This window comes from Desmodus rotundus, chromosome 3 (genome assembly GCF_022682495.2).
Source record: "Desmodus rotundus isolate HL8 chromosome 3, HLdesRot8A.1, whole genome shotgun sequence".
Classification (NCBI taxonomy): Eukaryota; Metazoa; Chordata; class Mammalia; order Chiroptera; family Phyllostomidae; genus Desmodus; species Desmodus rotundus.
In genome coordinates, this window is record NC_071389.1 from 50,194,146 (window position 1) to 50,202,474 (window position 8,329).

The window sequence follows — 8,329 nt, forward strand, 5'->3', positions numbered from 1 at the left end:
TAAAAGAAGAGCTGAGGTTAGAGAATGACATGAAGTTGTCTATTATTCTGTTAGCTTCAGGGCTGGGGACATAGCAGGAGAGTAGGATAAGTTGGAGACATTACCATGCCTTTTACAAACCTGGGAAGGCACCAGCTGCTATGGATTAAGGTTGAAGTCCTGGTGACAAAGCCTGATTGGTACACTAAGGATACTGTGGTGATTGACAAAGAAATGGACAAATGTTCTGTGCTATTTGATCACTAATACAAAAGAAAGCAAAAGCAGAGCAACAACAACCTCAGCCAGTGGGGCAGCCCTCTATTCAGGGAATACTCCATGATAAGAGAATATATTCCTGCTGAGCTTATTGATATAGCTGCCAAGTTCTAAAGAAAGGCTAGGTAAAGTATCCAGACATGGTTAGTGTGGCTATGGGATACAAGGGGTGATGGCATTTCTCTAACTGGGTAAGAGGCAGAGGAAATGAGCAACATCACCATACACCCTGTCCTCTGTCAGCTCCTGCATGGCACTTAGAGGGAGGGAAGGCATTCAAGGCACTCACCTACTTGTGTATTGTATTGTTCTAGCCTGCAGGGAGGCTTGGGCCAATGGAGTATTTGTCCTCCGGCACGTGGATGCCTGGGAGTTTATAGAGGGGGTACAACAAATTCTTAGGGAGCTGGGAATGAGACAGGCAATTTATGCCCCTGTCTTTGAAAGCCCTGATAGGGCCACATTCTCTGCAGGAATGAAAGTGAAGCTTCTCCAGTCCTCCCCCATCACCTGCTGTGGGACATGATGTCCAAGCTGAGCCTAGTCATGGGACAAGACATTTATGGTGTTGGGCAAGCCATTGCTGATCTGGGAGAAAATAACAAATTCTGGGAATGGGTATGTAATGGAGGAAAGACCTCAGACTAAAAACTTGGAAAGCCAACAGTCTATCTCACTCTGCGGTAAAGGGTCTAATAAAAGTAACCTGGAAGCAAAAGTGGTTTGACCACATTGTTGCTGAGACCCCACCTGCAAAGAGAGACTGGCAACCCAACACTGTGTTGGTCAGCCTGTAGGAAACCTTAAAACCTGAACAGTAATTCGGACCTGCCCTGCCTGCCCCTACCATTAGTCCTTCATTGGATGCTCCACCTGATCCAATGAAGGCCTCAGGGAAACAGTCGTATTCCAGGTGGGTGCTGCCATGTATCAGGGTCAATGTCGGATTTCACCCAAGAAGATTCTGAGGTTTTGACCAACCCAGATTCAAGGAGTGGAGAGATGAGTTGCTGCAGAGAATTTGTGGTCACTTTTTGTACTCTACCCAGAAGGATTTTTCAATTTGACAAAAACCTTGGATATTGACAATACTAAGTTTTGTGTGTGGAAGAAATCACTACACTGTCAGTAACAATATTAAGTCAATTATGCTAGAAGCAAAGCTGAATTATCATTATATTCTCTCTATAAAATGATATTAGAAAATTTTTGTTTTATGGAGAGGAGGTCAAAGAGTATGGAGCCAAAAATAAAGTGGCATGGGGAGAAGGATCATCGAAACGTGTCTGTGAGATCCAGTTGAATCTACATTTGGTTTATATAACCCAAATGTCAGCCCTGTGCTTAGGAGCTCAAAGGCCTGGGTTTGGATATATTAACATTACTTAATAGTTGAAAAAATTTTGGAAAATTATGTGCTTATTTGAGAGTCAATTTTTCATTTGGGAAAAGGAGTGATACCTACTTTTTAATGTTTTTTGTGGATGTAAGTATATTAAGTAATATATTAAAGTGCTTAATCCTATTTTGGTATATCGTAGGCAGAAAGAGATACATTTTTATTTAACATGCCTACTGTGTCCCAGGTTCTGTGCCCCAGGTTCTGCGCTAGGAACTGGATGTAGTGGTAAACAAGACAAAATTCACAAAATTCTCATAATCATGCAGGGTCCACTCTAGTTGGGGGCTTATATCTGGTTAGAAACTTACTTACTCTTGGGGAGCTTATGTTTCAGCCTTCCCTTTCTTAGTTAGCATAAAGACATGAGTAAAATTAAAAGAAAAAACACTTGAAGTAATAGTCTATGGAGACTTTGTTCATTTTCTACTTAAAAGTATACATTAATTGATCAAAAAGAGTTTAAGGAGAGGCGATGCTGGGAGCTCACATGTAATAAACTTGCTCAAACCATAAATGGAGGCTAAATTATTTAGGATTACTCTAATACAGTTAGCTACCAAAATTGGATCTCTTTCAGTCACATTTGAAAGAAAAATTCTTATCAAAGGCAAGCTGTTCCCTTGTTTCCCTAGTATCCTGAAGAATTTAAAGAGAATCTAATTTAGGAAAGATTTTCTGTCTTTAAAAAATCTCAGTATGTTGTAAAGGCAGCATTAAAAATGCATTCCCTATCTGAATCACAATTATACTGAAAAATACCGAACACTGAGTTTGTACACATTTTCTTTTACCATCTACTCTTTCTATACAAATAACATTACAATATGCATTAAGTCTATTAATTTAGGTTTCTCCTAGAGATGAATAAACTATCCTTATGTAGTTGCCTTTCTGGGAGGGGGAAAGAGCCCTCAATTGTTTTAACTGAAATTACAACTTCAAGGGAGGGCTCATTTTAATTCTCGTCTATCTTTAAACTTTGGCAAATAGTTTTGTGCTTGTGATTATATACAGTGTTTTTGAAAGCACCAGGAATACTAGGAAAACAGATCAAACTCTTATTTTATTTTTAATTAGCTGTGAAGGTTATTAATGTTCTAAGGTTTTAAAAATATTTCCTTGGTTTTACAACATGAGTTAAACATGATGAAGGGAGGCCTGGCCAGACAGCTTAGGTGGTTATTGCATTGTTCCAATGCCCCAAAGTCGTGGGTTTGATTCCATACAAGAATGAACAATAAATGCATAGGTAAGTGTAACAACAAATTGATCTCTCTCTCTCTTTCCCCTTTCTTCCTCTCTCTAAAATCAATAAAAACAGTTTAATAAATGATGGGGGGCACGTTATTGTCTACACATGCCTGTAAGGACATGGGATGTTGGCTTATTGACTGATATGAAGTATTAAAAAATATGAGTTATAGTTAGAAAAACTCATTTTCAAAAGGTGTCTCCCTCTAATAGTAGTTAGGTATTTTGCTTATTTCACATGTAGTCCAAACTTAATTGTGTACTGGAATTAAATTTGTGTTTTCATTTTAGAAACAGACACCCTCTGTATTTTCTATCCAGAATATGGTTTAATATTTCAGCTAAGACATACACCAAACTCCCCTTTCTATTAGTTTCCCTATGTTTTTCTTTACAAAAGAGAGTTTTTCTCCCTTTACTATTCTTAATTTAATGAGATCTGATTCCTTCTTGCTTTGGACTTTATTTTGAAAAAGGGTTTAAACAATGATAAGCATGCTTGGCTTCACTTCTCTAAACTAAGATTAAACTGTCTTAGAATAGTAACTTCTATTATAGAATTGATCTTTTTCTTTTCTTTTACCCTAAATCAAATACCTTCTCAGTCATTATGAGCAAAGTTGTGAAACATTCTTTGCATTCACACTACTCTTTTTGCAAACAGTCCATTTCAGTCAAGCAAATAGATGGTTTAAATCTTTGAATTACAATTGCCCAAGTTAGACTGATCAATCTATCTACTTAATCTTTTAGTCATTGTTGGATGCTTTCTTTATAACATGCTTTTTCTATAAAGGGAAATTTCACAAACAGCACAGACCATTAAAAATAAATAAATTGGACTTCCAGTCAAGATGGAGGTATAGGTAAACACGTTTTGCCTCCTCAAGCAGCCACAGAATTACAAGTAGACCTCAAAACATAATGCCCAGAACAGTCAGAAAATTGAGCTGTATGGAAGTCCAATAACTAAAGATTTAAAGAGGCAACATTCATCCAGATGGGTAGGAGGAATCAGAGACACAGAGATGGGTAGAGAAGCGTGGAGATGTGGTATGGCATGGAGAAGAAGTGATAGCAGAATGGCGGTCCCACATTCAAGTGTGGAGGGTAAAAATCAGGAGTGATACCTTGGGAGTAAGTGAAACAGCCCCAGGCCAGACTGCACACCCCAGAGTTCCAGTGTCAGGAAGATAAATCCCCATAATTTTTGGCTGTAAAAAAACCAGTAGGGGTTGGAATGGTGGAAGAAACTGCTGGATTTTCAGGAAACTCTGCTTAAAGGCCCACACAAACTTAAAACATATGCAGAGCCACCCCTCTGGGATTCAGCACCAGGGCTAAAGCTGGAAGGGCAGCAGTTGCACAGGGCAAATGATGGGCAAACATCCAGAAACCAGGCAGTGACATTATTCCATTTCCAAGTCTTCCCCCTACAAAGAGCCACAAAGTGGTGAAGTGGGTTGCCCCGGCAATTACCTAAGGCTCAACCCCACACAATTTACAGGTGCCTTTTCTACGGTAGGCTACATTACTAAAACAGGGAGTCAAAGCAGCTCTACCTAATACACAGAAACAAACACAGGGAGGCTGCCAAGTTGAGGAGACAAAGAAATATGGCCCAAATGAAAGAATAGAACAAAATCCCAGAAAAAGAACTAAACAAAATGAAGATAATCCACCTTATCAGATGCAGAGTTCAAAACACTGGTGATCAGGATGCTCAAAGAACTCATTAAGTATGGCAACAACCTAAAAAAGACCCGGGAAGAAATGAAGTTTACACTAAGTGAAATAAAGAAAAATCAACAGGAAACCAATAGTGGAGGGGATGAAGCCAGGATTGAAATTAATGATTTGGAACATAAGGAAGAAATAAGCATTCAACAAGAACAGCAAGAAGAAAAAAGAGTTAAGAAAAACAAAAACCAAAACAAGGATAGTATAAGGTGCTTCTGGGATATTTCCAAACGAACCAACATCTGAATCACAGGGATGCCAGAAGGAGATGAGGAAGAGCAAGAAATTGAAAACTTATTTGAAAAAAATAATGAAAGAAAACTTCCCTAATTTGGCAAAGGAAATATACATACAAGTTCAGGAAGCACCGAGAGTCCTAAGCAAGTTGGACCCAAAGAGGACCACACCAAGACACAACATAATGAAAATGCCGAAGGTTAAAGATAAAGAGAGAATCTTAAAAGCAACAAGAATAAAGGAGAGAGTTACCTACAAAGGAGTTCCCATAAGGCTTTCAGCTGATTTCTCAAAAGAAACTGCAGGCAAGAAGAGACTGGCAATAAGCATTCAAAGTGATAAAAAGTGAAGACTTGTAACCTGGATTACTCTATCCAGCAAAGCTATCATTTAGAATGGAAGGGCAGATAAAGGGCTTCCCACACAAAGTAAAGCAAAAGGAATTCATCATCACCAAGTAATTTTTACATGAAATGTTAAAAGGACTTATTTAAGAAAAAGAAGATAAAAAAATATGAACACTAAAATGGAAACAAACACACAGCTATCAACAACTGACTCTAAAAACAGACAAAAACAAATGAAACAAACAACTAGAACAGGAACAGAACCATAGATATGGAGGTCATTTGGAGGGTTATCAGCTGGGAGGGAGGAGGGAGAAAATGGGGGGAAAGGTTCAGGGGTTAAGAAGAATAATTGGTAGGTACAAAATGGACAGGGAATGTTAAGAATAGTATAAGAAAATGGAGAAGCCAAAGAACTTATACGCATGAACCATGGATGTGAACTAAGGGGAGGGATTGCTAGAGGGAACCAGTGTACAGGGCAAGGGGTGGGGAAAGGAGGAAAGTTGGGACAACTGTAATAGCATAATCAATAAAATAATTTAAAAAATAAAAATAAAAATAAATAAATTGAACTTCATCAAAATTAAAACTTTTGCTCTTTGAAAGACATTATTAAAAAGATAAAAAGCCAATTCATATATATCTGACAAAGGACTTGTATCAAGAATATATAAAGAGTTTTAAAATCTCAACAATAAAAAGACAAATAAAAAATAAACAAAAATTTTGATCAGGTACTTCACAGAAAATATATACAAATGGTATCACTAGTTATTAGGTTGAATATGATCAACAACTCTAGGTGTTGGTGAGGAGGTGGAGAGCCTACTGCTGACAACACAAAATGGCACATTTATTTTGGAAAACAGTTTGACAATTTCTGATAAAATTAAATATATACTGACCATAAAGCTGAGAAATTCCACTCCTAGTTCTTTACTCAAGATAAAGAGAAACTAATTTAAATGTTCATAGCCACTTTATTCATAATATCAAGAAAGAAAACACAAATGTCTATCAGCTGTTGACCAGATAAACAAGTTGTGCTTGGCAATCCTACCCAGCAATAGACAAGAAAGAACTACTGGTGCACACAATAACATAGATCCAGCTGAGAGAAGCCAATCACAAAAAACTTCCCACCGTATGGTCTCATTTATATGCAAGTTTTAGAAAAGTCAAAACTATAGCAACAGAAAGCAGACCAGAGATCAGATTGGATGGACAAGGGAATTTATTTCAAAATGGTATTAGGAAACTCTTGGGGATATGGAAATGTTTTATATCTTCACTCTGGTGGTGGTTACCCAGCTTTATACATATGCCAAATTTCACTGAACTGTACACTTAAAATGAGTTAATTTTATCTATATAAGTTATGTTTCAATAAAGCTTTTAGAAAAGGAATACTTATTTATCATAATTTATCAAATAGAAAATACAAAAAGCTGTATAGACAGCCATAAAAACAAATGAAAAATTTATTTCTCATCATGTAATCTAACTACTATTAACATTTTTAGTAAACTTTTAATTGAAGAATTAAATACTACAGAAAATGCAAAATCTTAGTTGTACAACTCAACAAATTTTTGCAAAGTGAATATTCCCATATAATTGACTGAGCTAAACAAATAGAACATTATTTAGCTCTCCATAGCTTAGTTTTGTCTGTTTTTGAAATATATATATATATATGTATATATGAAATTATTTACTTTATGTCTAATTCCTTTAGCTCAAAAATACCTTTGCAAGATTTATCCATGTTGCATGCAGTTATAGTTCATTCACTGCTATTATTTTGTAGTTTTCTATTATATGAATATGCCAGAATTTATTTATACATTCTACTGTGTATGATTATTGAGTTATTCCCATCATTGGATTATTAAAAATAGGATAAGAATATGAATGTTCTTGCATATAATTTTGATGAACAGAAGATATATCTGTTAGTTACACAGCTAGGAATGGAATTTCTGGGCTTTAAAATACGCATTGTACAAATTTAGTAAATGCTTTCAAATAGTTTACCAATGTGGTAAACTACCACTGTGGCTGTACCAATTATACTCTCACCAGCAGCGTATGAGCATTCCAGTTAATCCATGTATTAATGTTTTGATGAATTTTTCTGCGAATTATAGAGCAATATTTTCAAGTTTATTTTTAAGTTTTTATAACTTTTAATAAAATTGGTCTCATATGGTATACAGAGATTTGAATACTGCTCTTTGAACTTCTTTTTAATTAACCTTATAACATGACCATGTTATTAAATATTTTCCAAAAGGATGATTGTTAATGGCTGCATAATATTTTATCATAAGATTTTACCATCCCTTGCAGCTATAGTCTAAGCTTCAGTTTCCTCAACTACACAACAATGTTCATAGTTAGGTCATTAAACAACAATAATATTCATATTTGTATCCTATTCATAGGGTATTTTATAATTATGAAGGTAATAATCTAAGTACTGCTTTACATAGTAACTGGCATATAATAGATGTTCAACTAATTAGTTTCTTCCTCCTTCCAGCACTGTATTTATTTTCCATAATGGAGAAAAATTATTCAAATATAGTAAGTAGATCTTCTTTAATTTCCTTCATGAGAGTTTTATAGTTATCTGCATATAGATCCTGTATGTATTTTGTTAGATTTATGATAAAGTATATCATTTTCCCCCACTGTCCAACCTGTTTCAGTGCCTGCAGCCTATGGATAGAGGCCAAGCAATGGCTCAAGGCCAGGGTTTGCTCTGACTTTGGAAACTATGCCTCATGAAAGACCCAGGGGGATGGGCGTGCCTTAAATCCAAACCCATACATAATAAAATATATCATTTTAGGGGATATTATTGAAATGCATTGTGTTTTTAGTTTTAAATTCCAATTGTTCTTTGCCTGTATGTAGGAAAACAGTTGATTTTTGTATATTAACCTTGTATCCTGCAGCTTTGCTATAATCATCACTTATTAGTTTCAAGAGACTTTTTCATTGTTGTTGATTCTTCATCATTTTCTGCATAGGTAATTATCTCAGCTGTGATCAAAGAAAATTATATTCCTTCATTTCCAATGTG

General features: G+C 35.8%; 1 non-coding gene across 1 annotated transcript; it reads right to left on the reverse strand.

The window, feature by feature from the left end:
• Window positions 1–7,932: 7,932 nt before the first annotated feature.
• LOC112309423 (small nucleolar RNA SNORA42/SNORA80 family) lies at window positions 7,933–8,073 on the reverse strand. Its single transcript, XR_002975235.2, has one exon. It is a non-coding gene; the product is annotated as a small nucleolar RNA SNORA42/SNORA80 family (small nucleolar RNA).
• Window positions 8,074–8,329: the final 256 nt, after the last annotated feature.